This window comes from Ursus maritimus, unplaced genomic scaffold, assembly GCF_017311325.1.
Source record: "Ursus maritimus isolate PB19 unplaced genomic scaffold, ASM1731132v1 scaffold_22, whole genome shotgun sequence".
NCBI lineage: Eukaryota > Metazoa > Chordata > Mammalia > Carnivora > Ursidae > Ursus > Ursus maritimus.
Genome location: NW_024424675.1, coordinates 17,321,660 through 17,340,924, shown reverse-complemented (window position 1 = coordinate 17,340,924; position 19,265 = coordinate 17,321,660). Strand labels below are relative to the sequence as shown.

The following is a 19,265-nucleotide window of genomic DNA, read 5'->3' as shown; positions in this document are numbered from 1 at the left end:
GAGGCTAGGGCATAGAAAGACAAAAAGGGACTATCAGCAGCTTCTGTGTTAAATGGACAAAAAGAGGATCTGGTTGGGCTTGGATGTTTAATAGCATTAGGAAGCAAGTTAGCAGCTGAAAGAAAGGAAAGAAATTTAAAATCATGGCGGAGGGAAGGAAACTGCACTGACCAGAGAAATGCCCAGAAAGACCAGAGCCTGCCGAGGGAGTGCAGTTGGTGAGGGTCAACTTACGAAGGAGCTCTTGTGCCCCATGAGGGACTCCCCCCCCCCCTGCAGTCCTTGAGACGAGAGTTGACTCTTCATTGTCTTCTTGGGGAAGAGTTCCTCCTAATTCGACTCTGTCATCCTGGGAACTTTTTCCCTACAGATCCAGGAGGAGGGAGGAAATGAAGGGGTGGTCAGCAAGAAGCAGTTGAACTTATATGAAAAATATTATGACCAACTCGTGCAGTTTGTCCTGTGACACAGGTGAGCAATGCCAGACCTGGAAAGAGGCAGAGAATTTCCAAAGGTTCAGCGAGAAACATTAGAGACGGCTGCTAGGAGAGGGCTAGTGGTTAAGTTTATCTTATCACCTTCATTCAGAGCTTGGTCTCATTGCATTTTGTTACGTGGTTTCAATGAATAAGCCCTTGCTCAGAGCTCAAAGTCCTAAGGCTTCTTAAGGTTGTTAATCTTCGAGATGGTTCTCTGAAGGGGTTGGTACAGGGGGCGTGTCTGTCTCTTGACTGACTCCAGGTGCAGCACACATGTCGACATTTGCAATTTGCTCGTTCCTTCTTCCTTGCCTGCCTCTTCCCCCCTCCCCCCAGTTCCATTCAGTCGGCAGATTAAATATACGATAACAGTTTTCTGCTCTGAAAACCTCGTCACAGCCAGGGCTGGTGGGAATGACCCTTAGTTTAGTGTTGCTGGTACTCAGGGAATGGTAGGTTCTATGCTAAGAGAAAGAATGTGAATGGAGGGAGTTCTTTTTGCAGAGGGGACAAGGTATTCCTGTTTAGGACCTTGAGGGGCTTAATCAGAGCAGAATACCGACTCATTCTCCATGGAAAGGATTAGAAAATCTGTCATGACAATATCATTTTGAAGCAAAAATTTAAAAAAGCGATCTTTCGGGGTTCAGGGGTCCAGCTTGGAAAGACACGTCTGCATCTCGGCACTGCCAGAGCCCAGCTCTGTGTGTCTACGGGGCCTCAAAGCAGAAGACAGAAATAATGCCAGTGAGTCACCAAGTGCTGCTCTTTGCTGGAAAACTGCTGTTCCCAGATGGGAAGGGAGGTGACTTCACAGGAAACCAAGCCAAAGTTTGAGTTATTTGTGCACTTGGAAAGTAGATGACCAGCCTGGCCTTGTTTAGGACATACTGACCTGCGAAAGACTAGCGCTCTTAGAGTCCTGGAGCTGCTCCAAAGCTGGGAATAGTAACTCTGATTCCTTTTAGAATAATCATATTCTTTGCTGTTTAACATCTTTTTGTGTCTCTCCCCTGGGCAGGCCCCTCACACCTCCTGACTTGAGGACTGGTGGACTTTTTAGGCATTACTTCCAGTGACCCAACTTGGAACTAACTGCCCGAGTGGAAAGCTGATGTGAAGATATTTTCATTCTGAAGGAGGACGCTAACAATTCAAAGGAATGAATTTCTAATGGTGGAACTCGAAGTACCTAGCGTGACCAAAGCTGTTTTGGGACAGGATGTTCTACCCTGTGCTGTTCAAATGATTGAGGAGGTAGCCTCCTACTTTGCCCTCTTGAGAGGTTGGCTCTGCCCTTTGGAACTTCGGAAACATCCAACTCGTCGTCTTTCTCGAAGGTTAGTAGATTTCAGTGCACTCCGAGGACTTATTGATAATGGGTATTTATAACATGATATTATCAGTAAAACCAGTAGGTAAGTGCTTTTCTCATCACTTTGATAGCAAAGGGAGAGAATGTTTCACACGTTGCCTTCAAGTACTGAGGGGAGGTGGATTTTATTACCTCCTCTTTATAGAACAGGAACATGAGGAACCCAGGAGCTCAACCTGCTGACTCTTGGAGTGTCCCCAGACATGAAGTGAGCGCTCTGCCTCTCTCACGAGTCTGGCTGGCTATCCACAACAAAGGAGGTAGCCAATTTAAGATTATAAGCCCAAAGAAGGGGGGTGTCTTCACATTTTTATTTTCTACATCAATCGGTTTGGAGCATCTGAGCTTTGTAATTACACATTTCTCCTTGTCTGTGCTCGTTTGCTCGTGATTTTTTCCCCCTCTTGGCCTTTAAACGAGCCAGTTTAGCAACAAGGCACCCTGACATGGGGTTTTATAGCACACACCAGGGATATTTCTAAAGCACACAAAGGATTTAGGTCACAGAAATCCAGCATAAGGCTGTGTCTGCTCTATTTTAATAATGTTTTAAAAAAATAGTTTATGAGTTCAGTGCGCTCCAGCTCATTTTTAAAAATTAAAACTTAAATCATTTTCAAAATTATAAATTATTTTTAAATCATTTTCAGAAGCCAGGAATAGTACTACTGATTTCTTTAAGGATAATCATATTCTTTGCAGTTTATATATTTTAATAATATTTAATCCTAGCCAGCCAGTTACGAGCTCTGTCACAGGTTACCTGCATTCTCTGTGTCTCTGTTTCCTCATCTGTGAAACAGACATAAAAAGAGCACCTTACTCACGGCTTTGTTCCGAAGATTACATGAAGACATCCGTGTCATTAATGCCCTCAGCGCAGTCTAGAGCACTCCATCAAACTTAGCTATTGTTAGCATATTATAACTGTTTAGAATTACAAAAGGAATGTGTACTTGTTACAAAAAAAAAATTCAAACAATGTAGAGGTTTATAAAGTAAAAAATGATAGTGTCCACTCTTCACCCAGCCCCATCCAGTCCTACTTTCTAGAGATAGCCACTGTATATTGACCACAATTTTTCTACGCACATTCATGCAACGACCTTAGAACTTTGTATGCCCCATCTAACCACTGATCACGGATATCCTTCCTGAGCAGGTCCCCCGCAGCCCCGCCTTTACACAAGATGGGCATTAGCTCCTCGTCTGATTTGTCTGTGGGTCCAGTATGTATTTCGGGCAGCTTTTCACACTTCTGTGAGGTCAGATCTTCGCTCTTCCTTACACCTCCTGGGGTATGTATAGTGGGTAGGAAGACCTTCTCAGGGACCAGCATTTGGAAATACACTTTCCAGGACTGGAAAACAAACACTTGCACAATTCAAGAGAACTTTTGGAACATACATTAAACTTTGTGATTCATTAGTGTGAGTGTATTTTACTTTTTACTGCAGAAGTTCAAAGGCTGAAATGCTTTTACGTATCGAGGGGAATGCTAACTTCAGCTAAAGACAAGAAATGCAGGAGCAAAGACACCCCACAGTCTGCACAGTCCTCTTCATGACACCCACAGGCTTGTTGTTGGTCATGGTGTGGAGTGAATGGGGGGTACAAGGCAATAATTCGGTGCTTGATGAAGTTGAAACTGCACTTTAACCAGCACCGAGTGTAAGAAGGTGGCTTTACCTTCAATGGCCTCATTTCAGAAGGTCATTGTCAAAGATCATGACAACAAAATCATGTGGAGACTCAAAATTCCCAATGAAGCCAGCTGAAGCCAGTAGCTCTTGGCACGTTCCGTCAAGTCCTCTGCATACTTGCTCACGTCTGGGCATTGAGACACTATCTTTGAGAACGTCACTCAAAGGCATTTGCCAAAAGACAAGTGGATATTTAAAAAGAAAAAAAATTGAGTGATTGCTATATCTTTGACAGTGAGGTATTTCTATAAACATCTTACTACTCATGCTTTCTCCTACTCTTCCTTTTTCTCAGTAAATGCATACTGTGTCTACACAAAGCACAACTGGCTGAAAAATAGATAATTAAATAATCTTTTATCTTTGATTTACAGAGTGCCAAATAATTGGATCAATTTTAAAAAGAAGGCCTATTTTGAGGCCTTATAGATACTAATATATATATATGTAATTCAGCAAACATTTATTTAATGTCCACTATGTCAAAATAATTTTGTGAGGAGTTGTGATATTTTTGAAGATAAAAAAGATAATCTCTACTCACAATCTAGTTATTTATATTCTTTAATATTTTCTAGACCTTTCAGGGAATAATTAGAAGAACACCAAGCAATGAGGAGCAGAATATTTTATAGTTTATGGTAAGGACAATTCTCTGTGTGGTCTATCACGTTAATCACTCGCTATGCTCCTCAGACATATTATTTTTAAAGGCATCGTGTAGCAGTCAGCCACCAGGATGGTCTCTGATAAGCCTTGCCTTTGGCATAGTTTTCAAAGCCTTGTGTGGTCCTCTCCCGCAATGAATCAAGCCTAACTGACCAAAAGAATACAATGGAGGAGATAGCGCGGGACTTGGCAGGCTAGGTCTTTAAAGATATGGCAGCTCCCATCTTGGTCTCATGGATTGCTTACTCTAGCGGAAGGACTGGAATTTGGGCTAATGGTCAAAACCCAGCCTGCAGCTTGTTTGTATGTGTGTGAGCTAAGATTGGTTTTCTTCTTTTTAAAATAGGTTTTGTCTTGTTTTTTTTTAAAGAAGAAGACGATGTGACAGAGACTAGAGGTGGCCCACAAGGCTTAAAATATTTACTATCTGGTCCTTTAGAGAAAGAGTTTGCTACCCCTACTCCGAGCAATGCAGGCACCTTGCTGTAAGGACACATATATGGAGTGTCCTGGGCCTCGGGTGCCCTTATGGAAAGGCCAGTATGGAAAGGAGCTGAGGCCTCCCTCCAGAGCCAACACAAGCTTGCTAGTCATGAGGGAACTGGCAGGAAAGTAGAGTCTTCAACTCCAGTTAAGCCTTCAGAAGATCGCAGCCTTACCTGCCATCAAATTGTATCCTCATGAGAGATGCTGACCCAGAACCATCCAGCCAAAGCAATAACTGAAGCCCAGAAACCTTAAGAGATAATAAATGACAATTGTTCTTTGAAGCCTCAAAGTTTTGGGGTAATTTATTATGCAGCCATCATAAATGGAATATATTGGGATGCCTGGGTGGCTCAGTCGGTTAAGGGTCTGCCGTCAGCTCAGGTCATGATCCTGGGGTCCTGGGAAAGAGTCCCCCCTTGGGCTCTTTGCTCAGCGGGGAGACTCCTTCTTCTCTGCCTGCTTCTCCCCCTGTGCTTGAGCTTCCTCTCTCTCTCTCACAAATAAAGAAAATCTTTAAAATAAAAATAAAAAATAAATGGAATACATTATATATTGTTTAAAGTCCCCAAGTAAAATGCTCACTCACTTCCTTTAATAATTCTTAGAGGTGGGCAGAACATAAACACATAAAACTCTTCATCACCATATTGTATCTGATGATTTCTAAGCTTTGCAGTAACTACTAAGACCTCAGGCATCACACCCCAATAAAAGTATAAGAATCAAATTATTTGAGGGCGCCTGGGCGGCTCAGTTGGCTGAGCATCTGACTCTCAATTTCAGCTCAGGTTGCGATCTCAGGGTCTTGGGATCGAGCCCCACATCAGGCTCTGCGCTCAGCAGGGAGTCTGCTTGAGGATTCTTTCTCCCTCTTTCTCTGCCCTTCCTCCAGTGTGCTCTCTCTCTCAAATAAATAAATAAATCTTTAAAAAAAAGAATCAAATTATTTCTTTAGTATTTATAAGCATCACCAATTTGTAAATCTACAGTCGCTACAAGCTGCATTTCTTTTCTGCTGACATAATACTTTCATTATACTTGGCATTCTTCAAATCATTAATTTGGGGGGAAAGTGAATTTAGAATTGCTGGCCATCAGTCTGTCAATTACTCCATCAAGCAGGGTTTTGTTTTGTTTTGTTTTTTTTAAAGTAGTCCGGGAAGGCACTTTGTACAGACAAGAAAATTAAGGCTCACAGAGAGTAAATGACTACAGCCTCATTATTGGTTAACGAGAGAGCTAAGACTGAAGCCCAACTTCCTGACTCTAAGCTAAGGGCACTTGTTTCTTCACCTTTGAACGTAGGTAGTCCGGAGTGGCTCTGGATTGTAGATCAGCTGTGTCTGTCCCTATCATGAAATGGCACGTTAAGCCCTCACTGGTGTGGGGTGCCAGGAAATGGATGCTTTGCCATAGTGTCATGGAATGTCCTTCAAGCAATATTTTTAGTCTCTACCATTGTGCTAGTACTGACCTTAAAATTAAGGTCCAAGCTTATGTTCATTATAAATATACATTCTCCAAGTGCGGGGTATCCATTGGCAAGTAAAACCCACACCTTCACTTTCATGGATCTTCCAGTCTAGTCTGGGAGCTTACAGTCTGATATTTTTTTCTTGGTTATCCACTTATTGCTTAATTATGGTTTTATAATATTGTAGGAATGAAAAGCAGTAAGATGCTTTTAGACTCACCAGTTACTTAACCCTTGAACTTTTGTATGGTTTTCTTTCTTTTTTCTTAAAGCTAAATCCCCAGATGGGTGAGCAATTAGATCAAGGTTCAGAATGACAAAGACAGATAAAGTAACTGCAAGCAACATCATCCCACTTTGAAAGAGCTATTTTGGTCTTTCACCTAAAGTGACTTCTTTCTGCTGAAAGAGATTTGGCAGCCGCTAGCTTAGCTGATGGCAGAAAATTCAACCATGAAATATAAAGGTTTCATAGGATTGTGACATGACCCCATTTTATAGCCATTATATAATCAATGGCAAAACAGCAGGGGAACAGAAGTAATTTATACTTTACTTTTGGAATGCAATAAAATCTCTATTTTGCTGTCTCTAGATTTAAAGTCCTTATTTTGTTTTGATGATGACTTCAATTAGTTTTCCTTTCTTACGCACTAACCAGTCGAAAGTGGTAAGAAAGGATGGTCAGAGGCATGCTACGTGGCAAAGATAAGTCACTAGAGACTTCAGAAATTTGCTCCAAGAAGTCCATCAGAAAGATAAAACCTCTCCCACAGGAGAGTACAGAAAAATTAGTTGATAAGCAAACAAACTTGTTTTTCAAGGAAAGAGTGACAATGGCAAAATGTTTCAAGGTTTGTTTCACTGATACACAGGTCAGGAAGAAGTTATGTTTGTTTTTTAAAAAAAGATTTTTAAAATTTCTTTGAGAGACAGAACACGTGTGAGCACAAGCAGGAAGAGGGGCAGAGGGAGAGAGAGAGAGAGAGAATCTCAAGCAGACTCTCCCCTGAGCACAGAGCCCTATACCTGGCTCGATCCCATGACCCCAAGATCATGACCTGTGCCATAATCAAGAGCCAGCCCCTTTATCAACAGAGCCACACAAGGGCCCCAAGAAGTTATGTTGTTGAGACTTCTTGGATGGCTTGAGTTGGATGGCAGCGGAGAATGGAGGACACCTGGGAAGAGACTTATCCATTCATGCATATAAAACTGCTTTGTGGGGTACCGGGCTGGCTCATTGGGAAGAGCATGCAACTCCTGATCTCGGGGTTGTGAATACAAGCCCCACATTGGGGGTAGAGATTGCCTCATTAAATAAAACTTTTTAAAAACTAAAAAAGGGGCACCTGGGTGGCTTAGTCGTTAAGCATCTGCCTTCGGCTCAGGTCAGGGTCCTGGGATCGAGCCACGCATCAGGCTCCCTGCTCAGCGGGAAGCCTGCTTCTCCCTCTCCCACTCTCCCTGCTGGTGTTCCCTCTCTCACTGTGTCTCTCTCTGTCCAATAAAGAAATAAAATCTTAAAAAAAAACAAAACTAAAAAAACATTTTTTTTAATGCTTTCTGAACACTTACTTTTGTGTGAGTCACTGGGCTGGGATCTGGACTACAAGTAAGTATGAGATAGACATGGTCCTTGTCCTCAAAGCAGTTACAGTTAGTGGGAGAAACAGAAAGGGCAAAGGAATTTAATCAGGGTAAATGGAGTAACTCGGGGATTCCTGGAAGGGACAACTAACACTCATTTGAAAAGTCAGAGGTTTCCTGGAAGAATACCTTAAACCTGAGATCTGAAGGATGAGAAAGCCCAAAGAAGAATGTCCCTAAGGAAAGAAATTGTATAGGTAAAAAGCTCAGAGGTGAAAGAGAGCAAGCACGGAGTATTTAAGGAAAAGAAAATAATGCAGAGGTGGAAGGTTGGGGACAGTGATGAGAGATAAGGTCTATGGGTCCTTTAAGTCTACAGGTCCTCTAAGTCTACGTAAGAAGTTTGAGATTTAGCCTGAGGGTCAGGGAGGGGTGTACTCAATCTTCATTTAAAAACAAAACAAAACAAAATAACAACAACTGGCTGCCAGAGTTGGAAAGCTGTTGACATCCAGGTGACAGATAATGGTGAGCTGTACTCGGAAAGTTGCTGTGAGGATGGAGAGAAGGAAGAGATAGTCAATAAGTCTTTAAGAGAAAGAATCAGCGGGGGAGGACTTGATTATGGATGGATACAGGACAAGCTGACAAAGGAGGAGAAAAAGTTTCTGACTTGGGCAACTAAATAGTCCAGCTCAACTGAGACAGGAGACACTGGGGTAGGAGTAGGTTGATTGAGAGGTGGTTGAGAGGTGGGGGAAAGTTGAATTAAAGGTGGCCAGAGGATATGTTGATTTGACTCTCAGCAGATGAGGCTTAGCGGTTTAGGAATCATCTGCATAGATGGGAAAAGAGAAGATTCAAGACAGAATCCTGAGAAAGGCCCACAGTGAAGAAAAAAAAAAAGTTTGTTAAGGAGATTTTGATGGATTTTTTGAGAGAGGAAAGAAAAAAATTAGAAGAAGGTAGTATCAAGGAAACGCAGGGACAAGAGTTTTCCAGGGGGAAGGAGTGATCAACAGTGTTCAATGCTATCGAACACCAGGTAGAAGCATCAGACAAACTCCAATTGAGGGACATTCTACAAAATAACTGACGTTTAAAAATGTAACACCAAGAAATACAAAGAAAGATTGAGAAATGGAGATTAAAAGAGACCAAAAAAACATGAAAACTGAGAATGCAATGCATGATCTGGGATTTTCTTTTGCTGTATCTTCTATCATTTTTAATGGTTATATAATAATCCAGATAATTAAGTTCATTCAATTATATTTGAGTTAGTCATTTTATGAAACAAACAGGAAAGTAATTTAGTATTATTCCAGGCTTTCTCTGCTCACAATCTATGTTACTTTAGAAGAGTGTTTTCGTGAGATACATTACACCAAAAAAGGTGAAAAGTGAATCTATACACTTTGATTACCATTGCTGGAAGAGAAAATGAAATTTACAGTTGCTGTGTTAGGTTTGTCTGAATATGTTTTCACTTCTGTTTTTGTCTTTAAATTTGCCTTCAAATTTGGCATATGGTTGACAAAACCTCAGCTAGCATTATTTAAAATATTCATCTCAAGTGAAGTGATGAGGGAACAGAAGGCAAGCTGAGGACAAAACACAAGCGGACACCCTGCAACCTCTCCCCACCCCCACTACTGGGTGGGATTTGTGATGTTCCTCGAGGGAGTTCCCAACTATCTTCCTGTTAATGCCTTACTAGAGAGAAAAAAAACCTTAACTTGACAATGACAAGGCCTCCAGCATCCTGTGAATCTTCTTTAACATATGAAAGTATTTTCTCAACCTCCCTTTTTCCTTACCTCCCCCTACCCCATAGTATATATTCAGCCACTCCTCACAACCTCAGGCAGCAGCTCTTTCTGCCCACGGGTCCTGTCCCTGTGCTTTAATAAACCACCATTTTTGCACCAAAGAGGTCTCATGAATTCTTTTTTGGTCCTCGGCTCCAGACTCTACCCTACCGAACCTCACCTATATTCTACAACCTCATCAAAGGACTCCCTAATTTATGGGGTTCTATCCTAAGATAGGCATCTGTAGGAGGATGTGAATGTAAAGGACTCTTCCAAGAAGATGGCGAAATGGGACAATAACCTTCAGTCTCCTTTCTACAGTTATGGCTAAATTGCCTGCAACATACTAAAATATTTTCATTGTCTCTGTTAATTTCTCTCTACTCTTTATGTTTTTTAAAATGTGGACATTTAAATTTTTTAAATTTAAATTTAAGTTTTTTTCTGTTTCCTTTCGTGTCCACCAGGAGCATTTATCAGTAAGCCTTTAGAAATTGCCCAAACTGTCAAGGGGGCAAAACTTCATTGGCTAGAAGAATGCCCTCAGTCAAGATGGCTGCGGCTACCTTCCCTTGCCCTTGCTTGCCCTCAGCAAAGGTGGCTCCAGTGACTTCCTTTCAAACTGGCTTTTCCCATAACAAATATGGCGCCTCCGCTTCCGGATTTCGGTGTGCTGCTCTTGCGGGTCGGTGAGTATAATGGGGACTTTGCAATTTTTCTCAATCAGTTGTCGCCGCGGACTGAGGAGTGACCTGGAATTGGGAGTAGACAGGGGGTCTGCACAACGCATCAGATCGTTCTCTCATAATTGGGAAGTTATGGCGGCTTCTCCTGGCACACTTCCAATCTCCCCCGTCCCACCCCCTCCTTCTCCCCAACAACACAAGGCCTTTGCAGCCACCTCTTCGGGGAAATCCCCTAAATTTGCAGGCAGTGTGACCGGATGTCCTTCCGTTCCTCTGCTCCTTTTTAAAAAACCAGCTTTTATATATATGTGTGTGTGTTTATTTATTTATTTATTTATTTATTTATTTATTTATTTAAAAACCCAGCTTTTTAAAGATATAATTCACATTCCATAAAATTCATGTGTTTAAAATGTAAAACTCAGTGGCTTTTCATATATTCCCAGAATTGTGCAGCCACAATTTAATTTTAGAACATTTTCATCACCCTAAAGAAATACCCTGTACCCATTAGCGGTCTCTACTCACCCTGACTTTCAGTCTTAGACAATACTAGTCTACTTTCTATAGATTTGTTAGTTTGGAATTTGATACAAATAGAATCATACAACCTGTGGCTAAAAGATAAACTGAGGCATATTTAAAATTCTAAGTTAATTCGAGCAAGAAGCGATTCGAATTGGGCAGTGTCCAGAGGCATATTTAAAATTTAAGAATTCGGGGCGCCTGGGTGGCACAGTGGTTAAGCGTCAGCCTTCGGCTCAGGGCGTGATCCCGGCGTTATGGGATCGAGCCCCACATCAGGCTCCTCTGCTGTGAGCCTGCTTCTTCCTCTCCCACTCCTCCTGCTTGTGTTCCCTCTCTCGCTGGCTGTCTCTATCTCTGTCGAATAAATAAATAAAATCTTTAAAAAAATAAAATAAAATAAAATTTAAGAATTCGATGCCCAATTTGAATTGGGCAGTATCCAATCTAGCAGGTAGGAAGGAGCTCTGAGGAGCTGAACAAAATGGAAGACTTATAGGCAGAAGGGAGCAGGAACAAGAAGTAATACTAGGCCAAAAAAGCGGGTTGGTTATTGCAAGGTTACATCTCTTTAGGGGATGGCAAGGATCTATCTGGCAGATTACTCAACTAGTGCTGATCAGGCGATTCCTGACTGGTTGTGGAGTTCAGCACAAGTGACACCATTTTGGATCTGTTGTCTTGTTTTTTAACACTAGCTTCTTATTACTAAGTGTAATATTTTCAAAGTTTGTCCTTGTGGCATTTATTAGAACTTAATTTTTTTATTAACCTGAAAAATATTCCGTGTGTGGATAGACCACATTTTATTCATCCATTCATCAGTTGGTGGACATTTAGATTGTATCCACTTACTGTTTATCATGGATAAAGCTGCTGTGAACATTTGTGTAAAGTTTGTGTGGACATGTGTTTTTATTTCTCTTGAGCCTATGCCTAGGAGCGGAATTGCCAGGTTAAAATGTAACCCCGTTTAACCTTTCGAAGCACTGCCAAACTGTTTTCCAAAGTGCCAGTGACTTTGTATGTGGATGTCCAGTTGTCTCAGTGTTGAAAAGACTGTCCTTTTCCCATGAAATTGTTTTGGCACCCCATGGAAAATCAATTCTCCATAACTGTAAGATTTTACTTCTGGACTCTCAGTTCTAGTCCATTGATCTATGTGTCCATTCTTATGCCAGTACTACACAGTCTTGATTATTGTGGCTTTTTAGTAAGTTTTGAAATAAGAAAGTATGAATCCTACAACTTTGTTCTTTTTCAAGATTGTTTTGGCTGTTCTGGGTCCCTTGCATTTCTGTATGAATTTTTAAAACACTTTTGTCAATGTCTGCAAAAAGAAAAAAAAAAAAGTCAACTGAGATGCAGCTAAGAATTACACTGATCTGTGGATCAATTTGAGCCATATTGCTATCTTAAAATATTGTTTTCCAATCCGTGAATATAGTTATGTCTTTTCATTCATTTAGATTTTTAATTTCTTTCAACATTTTTTTAAAGATTTTATTTTTAAGTAATCTCTACACCAAACGTGGGACTCAAATTTATAACCCCAAGATCGAGAGTCATATGCTCTACCGGCTGAATCAGCCAGCCACCCCTCTTTCAACATTTTTTTTTTTTTTTTTTAGTTTTCATTGTACGTGCCTTACACATTTATATTAATTATATTCCCAAGTATTTTATTCTCTTTGATGCTACTGTAAATGGAATTATGGTCTTAATTTTAGGATTGTTTATTGCACGTGTATGTAAATATTTTTACATATTTTTATTGCTAGTGTAAAATTATTTGCATATACTTTTACTATATTGATCTTGTATCCAGCAATCTTGTTTAACTTGCTTAATGGTTCTACTGGTTTTTAAAGAGGATCCCTTGGGGTTTTCTATCTGCAAGATCACATCTTCTGCTAATAGAAGTAGTTTTACGTCTCTCTTTTGTGAAAATCTTTATGGAAGACTTTTATTTCATTTTCTTGCCTAATTGTGCTAGCTAAAACCCCCAATATAATGTTGAATGAAAGTGATCAAAGCAGACATCATTACCTTTTTCCTGATCTTTGGGGGAAAACATTTAGTCTTTACTACGAAGTATGATGCTAGTTATGCATTTTTTGAAAAAAACTTATCAGATTGAGGAAGTTCCTTTCTATTTCTAGTTTGTTGAGTATTTCGATCATGAAAGAGTGTTTGACTTTATCAAATGCTCCGTGTGTGTGTTGTGATTTTTGTCCTTCGTTCTACTATAGTATATTAGATTGATTGATTTTCAGATGTTAAAACAACTTTGAATTCCTAGAATAAATTCCACTTGTCATGGAGTATAATCCTTTTTATATTTTGCTGGGTTTGGTTTGCTTGTTTTCTGTCAAGGATTTTTGTGTGTCTATTCATAATATCGGTCTGTAGTTTTTTGTGATATCATTGTCTTGTTTTGGTGTCAGGCTAATACTGAACTTAGAGTAAATTTGGACGTGTTCCCTCCTCTTCCATTTTTTAGAAGAGCTATCTAGGTGAGGGAAGGACAAGTGCAGTAGGAGGAAGTTCGGCTTATTGGAGAACCTGAAGGAAAGTCATTATGCTTGAAGTCTGGAAAGCAGTGGAGGTTGGAGGATCTGGGCTAAAGAGAAATTTCTAGGTGGTGATTAATGTCTCAGAGGAGGAAAGTAGAGAGAGCCTTGGGCTAAACATGGAGGAAGTCCAGTTGGGGATGGAAGATGAGCCACAGAGCAGGCAGGAAGGAACAAAGGCAAAGAGATGGGAGGACAGTCAGGAGAGTGGCTCCCTGAAAAGCAAACAAAGGATGGCAGAGTTTCTAGAAGTTATATGCTGGAGTGATTGAGTTGGTGGAGATGTGGAAATGAGCCAGTTCAGACTCTTGAGAAGTTTGTGGAAAGGAGAGGAGACTGGCTGTGGGGAGAGCAGGTGTCAAAGGTTTCCTTTTCACTTTTCTCTCTTTCTTGACAACTTTTAATGTTGATATGATTTTCAAAAAATAATGTGTATATTTATTTTTTATTTAAATTCTGTTAATTAACATACAGTGTATTATTGTTTCAGAGGTAGAGTTCAGTGATGCATCAGTCTTATACAACACCCAGTGCTCATTAATCACTTGCCCTCCCCAGTGTCCATCACCCAGTTACCCCCCCCCCAGCAACCCTCAGTTTGTTTCCTATGATTAAGAGTCTCTTATGGTTTGTCTCCCTCTCTGATTTCTTGTTTTATTTTTCCCTCCCTTCCTCTGTGATCCTATTTTGTTTCTTAAATTCCACATATGAATGAGATCATATGATAATCGTCTCTCTCTGATTGACTTATTTCAATTAGCATCCTACCCTCTAGTTCCATCCATGTCGTTGCAAATGGTAAGATTTCATTCCCTTGATGGCTGAGTAGTATTCCATTGTGTGTGTGTGTGTGTGTGTGTGTGTGTGTGTGTATCTCACATCTTCTTTATCCATTTATCTGTCGATGGACATCTGGGCTCTTTCCATACTTTGGCTATTGTAGACATTGCTCCTATGAACATTGGGGTGCAGCTGCCCCTTTGGATCACTACATTTGTATCTTTGGGGTAAATCCCTAAGGCAGGAAGGTGTGTATAATTGCTGGGTCATAGGGTAGCTCTATTTTTAACTTTTTGAGGAACCCCCATACTGTTTTCCAGAGTGGCTGTACCAGCTTGCATTCCCATCATAATGTTGATATGATTTTATGCCTTCAAAAAATTGCAAGACTAGTACAAAGAACTCCCAAACAACATTTTCTAGATTTGCCAGTTGTCCACACTTGCCCCATCCATTTACTTTATCATTCTCTGTCTCTGTCTCTGTCTCTCTCTCACACACACACACACACACACACATACACTTAGAACTATTTGAGAGTATGGTGCACACAGTATGTCCCCTACCAATGAGTATTTGAGTGGCATTTCCAAAGAACAAGGACATTCTCTTACATATTAGGTTTTGTTGAAAATGGGAACAATTTGGGCATGTTGAACTGTCCAAGTGAAGGTCTAGTGGAACGGAAGTGAGAGAAGGGGTTATCGTCACTGAAGGCTGGTTGAAGGGTCCGGAGAGTGGGATTTAAGGCGCAGGTGGAGGGTTTGGACTTCGCCACCGGAGGGATGGCTCTCTGTTGTGAAGAGAGGTGAAGTAGTGGGCAGATGTGGGAATCTTTGTTCTGTTGAATAGGGGAGTGGAGGAAGGTCCTCTCTGCTGGATTCTGTTTCCTTTGTCAATTAGGGAGTGAGCAGATCTACTGAAAAGAGCAGGGAGGTGTGTGAGAGATGGGAAGGGCTGAGTTGAAGAAGATTGGAGAAAACACCAGAGTCAAGGAGAGGGGAAGAGGGAGTTATGAGATAAACATCTCAAGATTCATATAGCCAGACAGCCCATTTCAGGCTGCTGCTCATTCATTTAGCGTGAGCCAGCTTGTCCTATTCGGTGACTCACGTCTAGCACTGGAGAGTGGATAGATAAGTTGAGTTCATCTAGGCTGGAGTTTTGCCAAAGGAGTGTGATAAAAGGACAGAATGGTTAGGGAAGGGAAGATAATGGACCATAGAATACACTGGAAAAGGATGAAAGAAGTAAAATGGCTACTGAATGGGAAGTAGAAGGGTAAATGGATGAGAGATAGGCTGGGAAGGTAAGAGCCTGTAAATTGTTTTTTGATTATTACTATTTCACTTATTGGAGCTAGACGTTATTGAGCATGCGTTCTTTTTTTTTTTTTTTTAAAGATTTTATTTATTTATTTGACAGAGATAGAGACAGCCAGCGAGAGAGGGAACCCAGCAGGGGAGTGGGAGAGGAAGAAGGCAGGCTCCCAGCAGAGGAGCCTGATGTGGGGCTCGATCCCATAACGCCGGGATCACGCCCTGAGCTGAAGGCAGACGCTTAACCGCTGTGCTACCCAGGCGCCCCGAGCATGCGTTCTATACTGAGTATTTTATGTGCATTCATTTCATGTAATTCCTATGACAGCCCTATGAGGTAAGCATGGTCATCAAGCCATTTTCTAAAAATGGCTTGCTTGCTTTCTTTCATTCATTTCTTTCTTTGGAGAGAGAGAGCACATGGGTGTGTGTGAGTCGGTGGGGGCAGAGGAGAGCAAGAGAGAGAATCTTAAGCAGGCTCCGCACCCAGCACAGAGCCCAATACAAGGCTGGATCTCATGACCCTGAGATCATGATCTGAGCTGAAATCAGGAGTCAGACATTTAACCGACTGAGCCACCCAGGCGCCCCAGGCCATTGTTACAGATGAGGAAACAGATGACCTGCCCACGGTGACACAGCTAAAAAGTGACAGCAGGGGTTCAAACCCAAATCTCTCACTCCAGAGACCCTGTGCATCTCTGGACCTTTCTTCAAAGCTTCCCAGCTGTGTTCCCTGCTTCCCTCTTACCCTCCTCGGACTCATGCTTCACTTTGCTAACAGCGTGAGCGTGTGGAAATGCAAATTGATCAGATCATACCCTAACTCAGAAGCTCTTGTTACATTTAAATGGAAATAATGTAATACAAAGATGAACTGACAGATGCATGGAGAGTTGGATAGATGGACAGTTTTGTGATAAGGAAAATCACAGAAAAATGTTGATTGTGAACTCTAGACGGTAGCTATAGAGATAGTCATTGGATAATTCTTTCCACTTTTCTTCACGTTTGAAAAATTTTCATGTAAAATGTTGGGAGGGAAAAGCCTTGACTGAAAAAAGAAATGACGTTAAACAGCTTTTTGTACGGGGACCCTGGCTGACTTGGATTCATAGGTCTGTTAAGAATCCGTAGTCATGGAAGATGGCTGTCTTTGCTCGGCAAGCAGGTTTTAATGTATGGAGAGACTCCAGTATTGGGAAAGAATGCTCAAATTGTGTAACTAAAGTACTTTTAAGAGAGGAGAATAAGCTCTTCTGGAGAAGGAAGTGGAACCACCTATTAAAAGTTTTAGGGCAAAGATAATCATTGCGAAGTGCCTGAGTGGCTCAGTCGGTTAAGCGTCTGCCTTCAGCTCAGGTGATGATCTCCGGGTCATGGGATCGAGCCCCACATCAGGCTCCTTGCTCAGCAGGGAGTCTGCTTCTCCCTCTCCCTCTGCTGCTCCCCCTGCTGGTGTGTGTGCTCTCTCTCTCTCTCTCAAATAAATAAATAAAATCTTAAAAAAAAAGATAATCACTGCATTCTACTGTGGTTGCAGACGGTAGAAGGGGTCTCAGCTGTCCTCGTACTTGCTTTCTCCTGTGCACTCAGAGCTCCAGATGTTTTGTAGTCACAGGTTCTGACTTTGTAAGAAACAGGATTCTGTCTTTCAGTGGGCTTCTTTTTTCTTTCTTTTTTTGGTAATGCATTTGACATTTAATACGAGCGATTCTAAAAGAAAAGATAGATGTCACATCAACGTGCTGTTTGTTTTCAAGAAGGATTCCTTTCATTTGTACCACTGATGACACTCTTGCTTGTTGGGTGATTTCAAGGCTCCTTTTCAGGCAGGCAGGATCGACCCCTGTCCTTCACTGACCTGTTTTTTTCCCTTCCAGGAGCTTCTGGAGCAGTGTTGGGTAACATGAGGGGAGAAGGAGGAGACACAGATGCCTGTGGTAGAGGTGTTTGCTGAAACTTCTGGCTTGGTTGGCTAATATAACATGTGAAAAGACAGGATGTTCTTGCTTCTTTCAGAACCTTGATCCCTCTGCTTCTTTCAGAAGCAATCAGCTGCTATCTTGGCTCGCTTTCTGCCTGAGCGAATGTCCACAACAGCATGTGACCGGGTGTCCTCAAACAAGAAGAATCCTGCCAGGCCTCTCTCTGTTGATTTGTTTTTATACACCCCTATCTTTGTCTGATCAGGTGGTTCTTTGGGCTGTGCAGACGCAGGAGGCTGGGAGGTCTTGGAGCTGGGTGCATCCTAGCGTGGTACTTTCTAGATGAGTTTTTTTGGGCAAGTTGCTCTGCTTCTCTCTGTGTCTGACTCTCTGACTGTAAACGACGGTAGTAGCAGGATTACCTGCTTCATAGGGCTGTTGTAGATACAGCTCTTAGCACAAGGCTTGGCGTCCAACACACACTGGATAAATGCGATCTGCTCTTACTATAAACTTATTCTGAAATTGCTTGTTTCATTCAAGCATATGTCTTTGAGATCTTTCAAGTTCCAACTGTCATTTTAACAGCGGCACCGTATTCCATAATTTGGAATACTGCCTCCTCCTGAAACTGTTCCTCCTCTAATCTTCTCTAACTCAGTCCATAAAACCATCCCGTCATAGAAGCCGCTGCTCCTTGTTGACTCTCAGTTTCTCTTTAACCTCGTTATCCATTCAGTTATTAAGTTCTACTCTCATTTTAGTTCCTAAATATGTTACTTAATCTCTCCCCTGCTCTTGATTGCCCTGCCCTTGGTCACACGCTCCTCCTCTCTCACCAGGACCAGGGCAGGTGAAGGAATCCCTATTGCTTCTGAGATTGCCTGCCGCTGGGCTGAAGCCCTGCAGATGCATCTCCCATCCCGCTGCCCGGTCTGCAGGTCTGACCGTGTAGCTCTTCTGCATGGCTCTTGGCAGCCCGTGGCAGTCACGATGCATGGTGGTGGCTATCATATGATTTACTGATGACGACGATTTATGAAATTTATGAGGCAGAGAGTTGCAGAGGGAGGACACCTTATTTTATTTCATTTTTTAAGTTTTTTTTTTTTTTTTAGAGATTTTATTTATATTTGCGAGAGAGAGCAAGAGCACGCTGGCACGAGCGTCAGGGGAGGGCCAGAGGGAGAGCCCAACGCAGGACTCAATCCCAGGACCTTGGGATCATGACCTGAGCTAAAGGCAGATGCTTCGCTGACTGAGCCACCCAGGTGCCCTTATTTTATTTTTTTAGGATCACCAAATTTTTTTTATTTTTTATTATTTATTTATTTATTTATTTTTTAAAAGATTTTATTTATTTATGGCAGACGCTTAACTGCTGTGCCACCCAGGCGCCCCTATTTATTTATTTTTTTAAGATTTTATTTATTTATTTGACAGAGAGATAGCCAGCGAGAGAGGGAACACAGCAGGGGAGTGGGAGAGGAAGAAGCAGGCTCCCAGCGGAGGAGTCCGATGTGGGACTCGATGCCATAACGCCGGGATCACGCCCTGAGCCGAAGGCAGATGCTTAATGACTGCGCTACCCAGGCGCCCCAGGATCACCTAATTTTTAACGAGGAATGTCCAAATGATGAAGCCAATAAGCCGCCTGTGTGGTCTGTAGAGCTCAGCTGGAGAGTTTGTGTTTCCATGTTGCTGACAGTGGCTGGGCCTTGCTGTCCTTCCATAGCTGGCTTGGGAACAGGACAGAGCCCCACGGTCATCCCGCTGAAACCACAGGGCTGGTCCCTCCCCAGTTACCCATGCGTGACTCTTCTTCGACTCTCACTTTAAACTCCCGACGCCCCATGCTGGT

General features: G+C 41.9%; 1 protein-coding gene across 4 annotated transcripts in view; it reads left to right on the top strand.

The window, feature by feature from the left end:
• The first annotated feature begins 1,379 nt into the window (after positions 1-1,379).
• The window catches only part of LOC103674415 (shieldin complex subunit 1), a 129,798-nt gene continuing 111,912 nt past the window's right edge, over positions 1,380-19,265 (top strand). The window contains exons 1-2 of one of the 4 annotated variants that reach the window (XM_008703324.2): positions 1,380-1,819; positions 10,061-10,282. The gene's annotated coding sequence lies outside the window, so the exon portion shown is untranslated. Of the gene's footprint in view, positions 1,820-10,060; positions 10,283-15,679; positions 15,814-19,265 lie in introns of those variants that run through there. The other 3 variants (XM_040637992.1, XM_008703325.2, XM_008703326.2) reach the window with 3 other exon arrangements.